The sequence below is a fragment of the Syngnathus scovelli genome, chromosome 22 (genome assembly GCF_024217435.2).
Source record: "Syngnathus scovelli strain Florida chromosome 22, RoL_Ssco_1.2, whole genome shotgun sequence".
NCBI lineage: Eukaryota > Metazoa > Chordata > Actinopteri > Syngnathiformes > Syngnathidae > Syngnathus > Syngnathus scovelli.
This window is the reverse complement of record NC_090868.1, coordinates 2,629,989-2,643,826: the sequence shown is the minus strand read 5'-3', so window position 1 is coordinate 2,643,826 and position 13,838 is coordinate 2,629,989. Positions and strand designations below refer to the sequence as shown.

Here is a 13,838-nt window from a genome sequence, read left to right as displayed (position 1 = left end):
TCCAATCCCCTTTGCCCTGTAAACTTGTTTACGGTCCCCCGCCCTCAACTGGAGGACCTGAAAGGATTTTTATGGCTTTAAGACTATATTTTATTCAGTCAGTGCGGTCTGGCAATCTGTATGAATCTTTTAAAAGTGTCAACCCGGGTGAAGATCAGGGTCAGGAGACAAAGGCCAAACCCTTTCAAGTTTCAACGGAGCAAAAATATCTTCAATAATTGGACATAATCTGTTTCCGTTTGGTGGCCGTTTACACTCTTGGCTTTTTTTTCCCCATGTTTGTGTTTTTCATAGATAAAGTGGAGTAAATGGAAAGCCATCCTTCAATCCTTGGATGCCATACAAAGCTCGCCGCTTCTCCTGTTTCGGGGAACAATATCCCGTCGTGGCTGCCAAACACCAATCCTGCCCTTTAGGTGGAAGAACTTCCCGAATGCAGTTGGGCCGGAGAGAATCACGTCCTCGCCGTGGCTTCTCTCAAAGTCACAAAGGCAGCAAAGTCCCTCAGCGGGACGGGCTCTTTGGCCACCAGCGCAAGATACTGTTTACTGGCCACATTTCACAGCTGTAAAGCTTTGTCGCGCCCGCCGCAGCCTCGATGACAAATCGTGCTCCGGTGCAGCCATACTTGGAGAAGAAAAGGGGGGGGGGGTAGTTAATTCCCCCGCCATCCTTGCCCGCTCCCTTCCTGTAGCGAGCGAGACGACACGGCCAGCTGGCTGGTCGCGTCAACAATGAACAAACACAACAGTGTGCAGCAGCTCTGACAAGCAACCTGCAGCTTCCGTCGCAATTTGAGATTTTTTTTTTGGGGAGCGGGATATTGATAAAGCTGGAAGGGAATCTGCTGCTGTGTCGATATAGAATTCCTTCTACGCTTTGGCCTTGTCACGTGTCCATGTGTGTGTGATTCATCTGGTGATTTCTTTAACCTTGCAGCCATGCTGACATATTCAAACAACAACAAAGTCTCAGCGTGCCCCGGTCGCGGTCATGTTGTAGTACGAGGGCCCGTAGCGTGAAGCATGCGGCGCCCCCTCAGCACGTCACTGCGCTGTGTAATTGTGTGCTAGGAAAGCCACTTTGTAGCACTCCTCCCGAGCCTCATTGACTCCGTAAATATCATTAACAAACCCTCTCGCGCTAAAGTGTGCTCGCACACACACACACATGTGCGCGCTGTGTGTGCCGCAGTCCCACGGCTACAACAAGTACTTCCACCAAGCAGCTCTAAATGACTATAATTAAGCCATTTGTTGACATGTTTAACCCAAAACACAAGCACGATTCTGAAAATGCAACGGAGGCACGTAATCGGATCGTCTCTGAATGCATGTAGCGGAATTTTCCGGCTGTAAGGTGAGACATTGAGACTCCACGTGATTTGGCACAAGTAGAGGTAAGGTGCCAGCTCAGCCCAGTAAGTCCCAAGACTTCATAAAATAAAATAATCTGCCATTTTGTATGTTTTGTTCCAGGAAAATGCCATATGATATGTAAGAATTCTAATTATTCCCGCCGATGAGGAATGCACGCGTGGAGCTTCCAGCAGATGCTCCAAATGCCGAACGCAAGCGTAGCAGACGTTAGAATGCACGAGAACGTCACCGCCGTGCTTTCGGACGCCCTCGGCAACCTCGCCGTGCATATGTAATGGCGCCCATGTCCTTTAATGACAAACGTGTCGTTGTAACGTTGCGCGGCGGTGGCATTGGACCGAGTAAATATTTAATAACGCATTACACTTAATGGCCGACTGGCTGCTCGCTGATGAGCTACTGGAACGCGTGGCGTAACGAGCCCTTAGCGGGAGGATCCCACCCACACGGCCCCTCCCTCCCTCCCTCCCTCCCAGAGTAAAACCATTACATTATGCATGAAAGGATGCAATGAGAAGCAGAAAATTGCTTCAAAACAGACATGTTGCACCACTAATGAGATTTATGATGCTTAAAAGTGCCCATAACCTTGAATGGATGGATAGCGTGGATAAATTGAGTCGTTGAGGGTACAATTACGTAACATCATCCTCGTGCTAACGTCGCTATCGAGAGAATGCGTATTAGGGGGGGGTGGTAGATTGGTAGAATGCACATGTCAAGGTAATCCATCAGTTAGCCGAGTTTCGCAAGCATCGGCCATCTGGTGACCTTTTACCGCCGCGGCTAATCAATGAGCACGAGCCGGTTAAACAACGGGATGACGTGTTGACATTTTAAAGGCAGATGGTTAACAATGATTCAAATTGTTGCTTTTTATTTTGATGTGTGTCTGACCCCAAAATTCAAGCCAGATGCAAGCGCAAACTTTATTTTTTTTGATAGCGCCAAAGACCAACGTTCGCCATCTGTTCCGACTCCGCCTTTTGAATTTAATACATGGGACGAGGCGCTGCGAGCACAGCGTGAGCCGGCAACAAATCCACACTCAAATGAAAGAAGATTAGAAATGTAGGCACCCTATCCGATTTTATTACACTGCGAGACTTCAGACGGGGATTGCGCTTATTAAAAAAGGGTTCTCACGGGCCGGCCTGCTGAATCTCCTTTTGAAGCTGCCAACCTCTAATTTGTCACTCCTCTCTTGCAGCCTGCCAAGACGACCCCTTCAGCCCTTTTCTCTTGCTCTCCGTGGAAGCTGCTTCTGTTCCGGCTGGGAACCGACTGGACTGACAAAACCAAGCTATTGCTGTCCCATACCACCCTACGAAAAGTTTAAAATCCTATTGTTACAGGAAATAGTGAAAAAATGAGATACCAGTGATTGCCAGCTCAAAACAAAGTCAGTCATACTGTGTGATTTGTGGCACTAAATATGACAAGTTGGTTCCTCCTTGTGGTGCTTTGACATTTTTTAATATACTTTGAGTTCACGTCGCTCCCTTTTGTTATACTGAAGCACTTTTGCGAGCCTTTTTTTTAATGATTTATTCATGAAGTCACTGGCATTGAATGAAAAACCTTTAGCGAGTACTTAGTGAATTAAATGTGAGTTTTTTGTAATTTGATATAATGGAGTTGTAATTTGAGCTTTGACCAGCAGGACCGGACGGAGTGCCAGGAAGGCTGTGGAAGTGGCCGCCAGCTTGCTGCTGTTTTCTTGTGTTTCTTTTCTACAATGATTATTAAGCTTCTTGTTGTTAAAAGTGTACTCCCTATGGCAGATAACAGCTGTTGATTTTTTTCAAAAACATCCGTGTGGTAAAAATGAATAATAAAATATCCATCCATGTTCTAAATCTTATTTATTCATTTCAATTTTTTTTTACCTCGTGTAGTGTCACTATTGTTTTTTTCCCTAATGAAGTGGCCTGTTATTAGGTACACCTCATGAACACTTCAATCGGTAAAATAAACGAATAAATAAAATAAATAAATAAGTGTCCTGCGGTCTCAGTTGAGCACTTAAGCCTGAAGTTTTACATTGTAAGCGTATAGTCAGCGAAGCAATCCTGTCACCATAACAGGTCACCTGTTGGCGCTAGTGTGCAAAGCGCCGTTGGACGAGCAGGAGAAGAAGAATATTTGAATTGGCGGATGTGACGTCACGTCTTCAAGTGAATTTGAGACAGGTGCGCTCAAGAGGAGTTATCAAATGCAAGTGCCACAGAACGCGTGGCGGTTTGTCAGGTAAGCCAGCAAATGTTTGTCGTGTCTTGCCGTTTCTCACGACGGACGACGTGTTTGTTTGTTGCAGGATTTTCACGCTCGCGAGCAAATGTTTGGCGTTTCTTACGATGCCTTTTACTATTTCTTGCAGGATTTTCGCTCTCCAGGAACTCAAGAGTGTTTGAGGTTTGCCCACGGCACGCCACAATCGACTTTGCGTCGCGTTGTTGCGCGCTTCGGTCGTTTTGCCGCGACAGTATTTCAAATGTCTTTCGCGTTTTTTTTTTTTTTTTTTAATGCTGGCCAGCATTTTTTCATTCGTTTTTACGTTGTTTGTCTGGCTATAGGAAACGTTTGAATATAGCCAAATAAACAATTATGATCGTTGGTTATATTGGTTCTGTTCAGATGTGTGCGCGCTATTTCCTTGTTATACAAACTTATGAATGTGACGAGTAAGTTACGTCATGTCGAAATCAGAGATTCGTGACCCAAATCTGTTCAAAGATGGCGCCCGCCCGCCTCAGTCTGTTCAAAGATGGCGCCCGCCCGCCCGCCTCAGTCTGTTCAAAGATGGCAGCCTCAGTCTGTTCAAAGATGGCGCCCGCCCGTGTTCCGTTACACAACAAACATTTGCGCGCGTTATTTTCTCCCGTTTTGAACGACTCTGCTCAATTCGTGCGACGCCGCAAACCCTGGATCATCTGTCAGACGTGAGGTGAGTTGATGGATAATAAAAGTTAAAGTCCCAAAGTCCCAATGATCATCGTCACACACACATCTGGGTGTGGTGAAATTTGTCCTCTGCATTTAACCCATCCCCATGTGATTTTGATCCATCCCCTGGGGGAGAGGGGAGCAGTGAGCAGCAGCGGTGCCGCGCTCGGGAATCATTTGGTGATCTAAAATTAAAATCTTAATGATCATTCTGATAATGATTGTAATTATTTTAACTTATTATAATATAATGCTAATTATAAATCTATATTAAATATATAGAACTATACTTAGTATGTATAATTGTTGCAAACATATCATGCCATTGCCCCTAAATATATATTGCATTTAGAACTTGGTATGTATAATTGTTGAAAAATATCATGCCATTGCCACTCTACTGGATGTCTATAATTGTTGCAATAATTTCTGTTTCTTTTGTAGCGCTATAAAAGGCCACCGAGCCAGCATCCTTGGACACAAAGCAAGCGGGAGGCTCTTGAGCCATCTCAGTGATGTTGAGGACACTGAGGAAGACTAGTCCTAAATCAGGTGAAAACAAGTTTGTGCAAAGTTTCAGCTTTCCAGCACACAATTAATGGTGTATGCGCGTGTTTGCAGGCTGCAAGAGGAGCCGAGTGGGATGAGGAAAAGGATGATTCCATTTCAAAAAGAGCAATGCCATATCAAAAGGATCAATGCCATATCCAAAGGATCAATGCCATATCCAAAGGAGCAATGCCCTATCCAAAGGAGCAATGCCCTATCCAAAGGAGCAATGGCCTATCCAAAGGAGCAATGGCCTATCCAAAGGAGCAATGGCCTATCCAAAGGAGCAATGGCCATATCCAAAGGAGCAATGGCCATATCCAAAGGACCAATGGCCATATCCAAAGGAGCAATGCTATATCAAGTCAAGAATCAAGCAGCACGCTGCAAAAGTCAACATGTGCGGATCATGTGCCCAGGAGGGGGCAGTGTGGTTGCATTTGGTTATGGGTGCACGACGGAAAAGTTACAGGTGTGGACAGTGTTTGGGGGTCTGACGGTTGGTCTTGCTTAAGAGGTTGTGGCTTATCTGGATCCAGCGGTGTCTTGTGCTTGGTTGCCATTGACGGCTCACTTGGGGGAGGACGTGGTGACTTGGATGGAGGCAAAACTGAACTTTGATGAGGAGCCCAATGTCCAAGCTTGCCATATGACTTGTACCATTTTGTGTCTTTTTCTAACCTGCCACTGTCGTGCTTGCTGCGTTCTTTGTTCTCCCCCATCGGTGTAGGGCGGCGTTGGAGCGAGCCGATCCCGAATGTCCAATTTTGCAATTTGCCTTGTACCATTTTGTCTTTTTCTAACCTGCCACTGTTGCACTTCATCTAACCCTAACCTACCACCACGGTGGTACTTGCGTTCTTTGTTCTCCCCTAGGTGTAGGACAGCATTGGAGCGAGTCGGTAACATTTTGTCTTTTTCTAACCTACCACTGTCGTGCTTGATCTAAGCTGTGTGTCCTTTGTTCTCTAGGTGTAGGGGGCAGTGTTTGGGCGAGCCGATCCACGAGGAAGACGTAATGATGCGAGCAGCGCCCAACTCATTGCATGTTCTGCCATTTGCAGGCCGGACGCAAAAGTGGGAGGCGCAAGGCCCGATCCGACCCGGTGACGGTCACCAATAGTAGCTAGCCGCTGTGATCAAGTAAGCAAGTGACCGACAACTTGGGGTGCTCTGAGTTTCTAACATTTGTTTCTGTTTCTGCAGATGGCGACCGGGATGTGACACGATCTGATCAGAGGTGAACGGACTGCTGTGGCATCGCTCTGAAGTCGCAGTGTTTTGAGGGAGACCCGCTTCCCTGGAGGCGTCGACCTGCTCAGCTTCAACGTGTGAAAGATTTTATTTATTTATTTTAATTACACCAGCGGTGTCCCAATGTCTGCTTGAGGGCTGCATACTGAAACAAATTCAGAATTCTTTGACGCAAATTCCTTAAATCAATCACGAAATGTTGCCATTGATATTTAGTGCTACAAAGCAGTCTTGTGTCCATTCGTGTGGTGTGTTGATTAAGTTGCCCCTCGGCTGCCTTTTGGACACCAATGGTGACGTGTAGGGCTGCACGTGTATTGGAAAACTGCCATATAGTTGTCTAGGTTATTGACATGCACTTTAAGACAGCAAAGATTTTTGTTTTTCATGTCTCAAATGAAACATGTTTTCTTGCCTAACTATTTGTAATGAGTTAAGACGATAAGTCATTGATGTAAGTTAAAGTTAACTCATCTAGCTGATCTCATTGCGATCAAATAGTTAACCTCCATCCAAGAATTTTGCACAACTTGCCTCAATGCAGTGGTCTGGCCCAATACTGCCGTATCATCGATTTTCCAAAATGTTGTGCAGCCCTCATTGAGTGCCAAACGCGCAGCGACGGCAAGCGACGGCGCAAGCGACGGCAAGCGCAACCGACTGCGCAGCGAGACCTTTGTGCTTGTCTTGCAAGGTGGATGTATGAAACGAAGAGCCGGTGGACGGAGGCCACCAGACCCGCGATTGGTGAGCGGGTTGCAAAGGAAGGAATCACCCAAAGAAAGCAGTGCCAAGTGTTGAAGAGGAGCCTGATGCACGGCTGGCCAGAGGCGGTGACATGGCAATCCAATCTGCAAGCGTAGTGGACACACTTGTTGGTTCTAATTTGATTTCTTTATTTTTCTGCCTTTCAGCTGGCAGCGGATGGGGCGAGCGCCAGCCTGCACCGAGACGGACTGGGTTGCACCCACAAGACCAGGGAGGGGGTAGGTAATGAGTACGTTGACAGAAGTGAACCGCATGCAACTGAGTGCTGTTTGTCTTTTTGCACTTGAAAGACGAGTCCAACACCGGCCGGAGCAGAACTGGACCTTGGCCCGTGACGAGCGGCCCACACGAGACTGATGGGTGCAGATGCAGCCAGCGTTTGGGGGAGTATGACTTTGTTTTTTCTTTTGTGCTTTCCCTGCCCCTGTCTGTTTGAATAGGGTAACTAATAGCACGCACGGGCATTTGGGTTGCTGTGACCCTCTAGATACGAATCGGCAAAGTAGGCACCCCCTGCGCCCCCCCCCCTCTCTCTCTCTCTCTCTCTCTCTCTCTCTCTCTCTCTCTCTCCTCTCCCTCTCCCTCTCCCTCTCCCTCTCCCTCTCTCTCTCTCTCTCTCTCTCTCTCTCTCTCTCTCTCTCTCTCTCTCTCTCTCTCTCTCTCTCTCTCTCTCTCTCTCTCTCTCCCTCCCTCCCTCCCCAACGTGCCCGGCAGTACCTGCATGGCCCTGGTGCACTCAGGGTGGAACGTGCTTATACTTTGCCCTTTGTGGAATACCAGGGTATAATGTCTGCCAGACTGGGGGGGGGGGGGGGGTGTGCTAGTGGAATTTTTCCCCTTGCCAAAACCACCACAATATGTCTGCCTTTCAGGATTGCTGGGGCGGTGGATCGGATAAATGCCTGCACAGAGAGGGACTGGACAGGACCGCGAGACCAGAGGGTAATAATAAAAAACTTTAATTGTCGAGCACCTTTCATACAAGAAATGCAGCTCAAAACACTTTACAACAAAGCAATTATAAGCATTCAAGTCTTCATATAGGAACAGACATAAAAAGAAAACAAAAACATTCATGTATAAATACGCAATTAATAAAGGGAGCTTAAAAGAGGAGCAAGCTTTAATACAGGTAATGCTATCGAGATCCGCAAGCAGGGCCCGAGAACCATCAACAGGGATGAGGGAGCCTATATGCTCTCTCAAACCTGGAACAGCATTCTGGAGAGGTGAATGGACAGCGGAGGGCGTGGCTCACCTGTCAAATCTGACAGGTGAGCCGCGCCTTCGTCGATCGATCAGCTGATAAAGACGCGTCACCATCACATCTGTGACACTCTGATGAAGGCGGAAGAAACCGCCGAAACATGTCAGGTGAATAACCTAAAAACCATTTGTTTGATATAAAAGAAACCTGTGAAGTAGGTAATGCGTACGTCCACAGAAGCGAACCGCATGCAACAGAGTGACGTTTTTCTTTTTGCAGTGGCACGAGGCGGAGGATGAGTCCAAACGTCGAATACCGGCCGGGCGGGAAGGAGCCAACCGTCGGCCGACCTTCGCCCATGATGAGCGGCCGACACGACACGGACTGTGTGTGTTCTGTTCTGTGTGTGTCTTCTGTGTCTGTTCTGTGTTCTGTTGTGTGTGTGTGGTCTGTTTGTGTGGTCTGTTTGTGTGGTGTGTGTTGTGTGGGCTGTGTGGTGTGTTCTGTGTGGTTGTGTGGTGTGTGTGTGATCTGTCTGTGGTGTGGTTTTGTGTGTGGTGTGTGTGTGGTCTATGTCTGTGTGGTGCTGTGTGTGTGGTGTGTGGTCTGTGTTGGTGTGGTTTTGTGTGTGGTGCGTTCTGTGTGTGTGGTCTGTGTTGTGTGTGAGGTCTATGTCTGTGTAGTGTGGTTTTGAGTGTGGTGTGGTTTTGTGTGCTGTGTGTGTGTGTGTGTGTGTGGTGTATGTCTGTGTGGTGTGGTTTTGTGTGTGCTGTGTGTGGTCTATGTCTGTGTGGTGTGTGTGTTCTATGTGGTGGATGTGTTGTGTGTGGTGTGTGTGGTCTATGTCTATGTGGTGTGGTTTTGTGTGTATTGTGTGTGGTGTGTGTGGTGTGGTTTTGTGTGTGGTGTGTGTAGTCTATGTCTGTGTGGTGGATGTGTTGTGTGTGGTCTGTCTGGGTGGTGTGTGCTGTGTGTGTGGTCTATGTCTGTGTGGTGTGGTTTTGTGTGTGCTGGGTGTGTGGTGTGTGGTCTGTGTTGTGTGTGGTGTGTGTGTGTGGTCTATGTCTGTGTGGAGTGTTGTGTGTGTGGTCAATGTCTGTGTGGTGTGGTTTTGTGTGTGGTGTGTGTGGTCCTTGTCTGTGTGGTGTGTGTGTGTTCTATGTGGTGGATGTGTGGTGTATGTGGTCTATGTCTATGTGGTGTGGTTTTGTGTGTATTGTGTGTGGTGTGTGTGTGTGGTCTGTCTGTGTGGTCTGTCTGTGTGGTGTGGTTTTGTGTGTGGTGTGTGCTGTGTGTGTGGTCTGTGTTGTGTGTGGTGTGTGCTGTGTGTGTGGTCTGTGTTGTGTGTGGTGTGTGTGGTGGATGTGTTGTGTGTGTGTGGTGTGGTGCGTGTGTGTGTTGTGTGTGGTCTATGTCTGTGTGGAGTGTTGTGTGTGTGTGTGTGTGTTCTGTTCTGTGTGGTGTGTGTGTGGTCTGTCTGGGTGGTGTGTGCTGTGTGGTGTGGTTTTGTGTGTGCTGTGTGTGTGGTGTGTTGTGTGTGGTCTGTCTGTGTGGTGTGGTTTTGTGTGTGGTCTGTGGTGTGTGTGTGTGGTCTATGTCTGTGTGGAGTGTCGTGTGTGTTGTGTGTGTGGTCAGTGTCTGTGTGGTGTGGTTTTGTGTGTGCTGTGTGTGTGGTGCGTTCTGTGTGTGTGGTCTATGTCTGTGTGGTGTGGTTTTGTGTGTGTGGTGTGTGGTCTGTCTGTGTGTTGTGTGTGTGTGTGTGTGTGGTCTATGTCTGTGTGGTGTGTGTGTGGTCTATGTCTGTGTGGTGTGGTTTTGTGTGTGCTGTGTGTGGTCTGTCTGTGTAGTGTGTGTGTTCTATGTGTTGTGTGTGGTGTGTGTGGTCTATGTCTATATGGTGTGGTTTTGTGTGTGGTGTGTGTGTGTGGTCTGTCTGTGTGGTGTGGTTTTGTGTGTGGTCTGTGTTGTGTGTGGTGTGTGTGTGTGGTCTATGTCTGTGTGGAGTGTTGTGTGTGTGTGTGTGGTGTGTTGTGTGGTGTATGTGTGTGGTCTATATCTGTGTTGTGTGTATGCCCTATGTCGGTGTGTGTGGTCTATGTCTGTGTGGTGTGTTGTGTGTGTGTGTGTGGTCTATGTCTGTGTGGTGTGGTTTTGTGTGTGGTCTATGTCTGTGTGTGGTCTGTGTTGGTGTGGTTTTGTGTGTGGTGCGTTCTGTGTGTGTGGTCTGTGTTATGTGTGTGGTCTATGTCTGCGTGGTGTGGTTTTGTGTGCTGTGCTGTGTGGTCTGTGTTGTGTGTGTGTGTGGTCTGTCTGTGTGGTGTGTGTGTTCTATGTGGTGGATGTGTTGTGTGTGTGTGGTCTATGTCTATGTGGTGTGGTTTTGTGTGTGGTGTGGTTTTGTGTGTGCTGTGTGTGTGGTCTGTGTTGTGTGTGTGTGGTATGTTGTGTGTGTTGTGTGTGGTCTGTGTCTGTGTGGAGTGTTGTGTGTGTGCGTTGTGTGTGGTGTATGTGTGTGTGGTCTGTCTGGGTGGTGTGTGTGTTGGTGTGGTTTTGTGTGTGGTGTGTGCTATGTGTGTGGTCTATGTCTGTGTGGTGTGGTTTTGTGTGTGTGGTGTGTTGTGTGTGGTCTGTCTGTGTGGTGTGGTTTTGTGTGTGGTGTGTGGTCTGTGTGGTGTGTGTGTGTGTGGTCTATGTCTGTGTGGTGTGGTTGTGTGTTGTGTGGTTGTAGTTTAAAAAAAAATTGTGTAGTTAAAAAAATGTTTGCGTAGTTTGTGTAGTTTATAAAAATGTTTGTAGTTTTTTGTGTAGTTTAAAAAAAATTGCGTAATTTGTGTAGTTTAAAAAAATGTTTGGGTAGTTTGTTTGCGTAGTTTGTGTAGTTTAAATTTTTTTTGTGTAGTTTAAAAAAATGTTTGCGTAGTTTGTTCGTGTAGTTTATAAAAATGTTCGTAGTTTGCGTAGTTTAAAATTTTTTTTGTAGTGTTTTTAAACTACACAAACTACGCAAACATTTTTTTAAACTACAAACATTTTTTTAAACTACACAAACTACGTAAACTTTTTTTTAAACTACACAAACTACGCAAACTTTTTTTTAAACTACGCAAACAAACTACAAACATTTTTATAAACTACACAAACTACGCAAACAAACTACAAACATGTTTTTAAACTACACAAACTACGCAAATTTTTTTTAAACTACGCAAACAAACTACAAACATTTTTATAAACTACACAAACTACGCAAACAAACTACAAACATGTTTTTAAACTACACAAACTACGCAAACTTTTTTAAACTACGCAAACAAACTACAAACATTTTTATAAACTACACAAACTACAAACATTTTTATTAAACTACACAAGCTACGCAAACAAACTACACAAACTACGCGAACAAACTACGCAAACATTTTTTTAAACTACACAAACTACGCAAAAAAACCACAAACTACGCAAACATTTTTTTTAACTACACAAACTACACACACAAACTACACAAACATTTCTTTTAACTAAACAAACAAACTACACAACACACCACCCAGACATAGACCACACACACATACACCACACTCACAACACACCACACACACCACAGACAGACCACACACACACACCACCCAGACAGACCACACACAACGCACACACACACACCACACACAATACACATAAAACCACACCACATAGACCACACACACAAAACCACACCACACAGAAGACCACACACACCCACCACACACAATACACATAAAACCACACCACATAGACATAGACCACACACACCACACACAACACATCCACCACATAGAACACACACAGACATAGACCACACACAGCACACACAAAACCACACCACACAGACATAGACCACACACACACCACACACAACACAGACCACACACACAGCACACAAAACCACACCACACAGACATAGACCACACACACACACCACACAGAGCACACACCACACAGACATAGACCACACACACGGAACACACCACACACAAAACCACACCAACACAGACCACACACACCACACACAGACGTAGACCACACACACAAAACCACACCACACACACACACCACACAACCACACAGAACAGACACAGAACAGACACAGAACACACACAGAACACACACAGAACACACACAGAACAGACACAGAACAGACACAGAACACACACAGAACAGACACACACAGAACACACACACACAGAACACACACACACAGAACACACACACACAGAACACACACACAGAACACACACACACACACACAGAACACACACACACACACACAGAACAGACACACACACACAGAACACACACACACACAGAACACACACACACACACACACACAGAACACACACAGAACACACAGAACACACCACACAGACATACAACACACCACACACACAACACACCACACAGACATAGACCACACACACACAACACACACACCACACACAAAACCACACTACAGACATAGACCACATACACATACACACACATACACACACCACACAGACATAGACCACACACACCACACCACACAGACAGACCACACGCACACACCACACACAGCACACACACCACACACACCACACAAACAGACCACACACATATAGCCCACACACATATAGACCACACACACCACACAGAACAGAACACACACACACACACACAACACTCCACACAGACATAGACCACACACACACACCACACACACAGCACACACAAAACCACACCACACAGACAGACCACACACAATACACATAAAACCACACCACATAGACATAGACCACACACACCACACACACACCACACACACACCACACACAACACATAGACCACACACACAACACAGACCACACACAGCACACACAAAACCACACCACACAGACAAGACCACACACACACACACACACCACACACACCACAGACCACACACACAGCACACAAAACCACACCACACAGACATAGACCACACACACACACACAACACACACAGACAGACCACACACCACACAGACAGACCACACACACAGAACACACCACACACAAAACCACACCAACACAGACCACACACACCACACACAGACGTAGACCACACACAACACACAAAACCACACCACACACACACAACCACACTACACCACACTACACCACACTACACCACACAGAACACACACAGAACAGACACAGAACAGACACACACAGAACAGACACACACACAGAACAGACACACACACAGAACAGACACAGAACAGACAGAACACACCACACACACACACACAACACACCACACAGACATAGACCACACACACAACACACACAAAACCACACTACAGACATAGACCACACACACATACACCACACTCACAACACACCACACACACAACACAGACCACACACACACACACACCACCCAGACAGACCACACACACATACACCACACACAACGCACACCACACACAAAACCACACCACACACAATACACATAAAACCACACCACATAGACAGACCACACACACCACACACACAACACATCCACCACATAGACCACACACACAACACAGACCACACACAGCACACACAAAACCACACCACACACACACACCACACACAATACACATAAAACCACACCACACAGACATAGACCACACACACACACACCACACACAGCACACACCACACAGACATAGACCACACACAGAACACACCA

General features: G+C 46.6%; 2 long non-coding RNA genes across 10 annotated transcripts in view; both read left to right on the top strand.

Moving 5' to 3' along the window:
- The window catches only part of LOC125992383 (uncharacterized), a 155,856-nt gene extending 152,605 nt beyond the window's left edge, over positions 1 to 3,251 (top strand). For 5 of the 9 annotated variants that reach the window (XR_011086216.1, XR_011086218.1, XR_011086219.1 and 2 more), the window contains 2 exons: positions 295 to 1,650; positions 2,590 to 3,250. This is a non-coding gene — a long non-coding RNA (uncharacterized lncRNA). Of the gene's footprint in view, positions 1 to 294; positions 1,651 to 2,589 lie in introns of all 9 variants that reach the window. The other 4 variants (XR_011086221.1, XR_011086215.1, XR_011086217.1 and 1 more) reach the window with 4 other exon arrangements.
- Positions 3,252 to 3,338: 87 nt separating this feature from the next.
- LOC125992384 (uncharacterized) lies at positions 3,339 to 7,398 on the top strand. Its single transcript, XR_007489596.2, has 5 exons — positions 3,339 to 3,629; positions 4,770 to 4,877; positions 4,947 to 6,017; positions 6,081 to 7,114; positions 7,187 to 7,398. It is a non-coding gene; the product is annotated as an uncharacterized lncRNA (long non-coding RNA).
- The last annotated feature ends 6,440 nt before the right edge of the window (positions 7,399 to 13,838 follow it).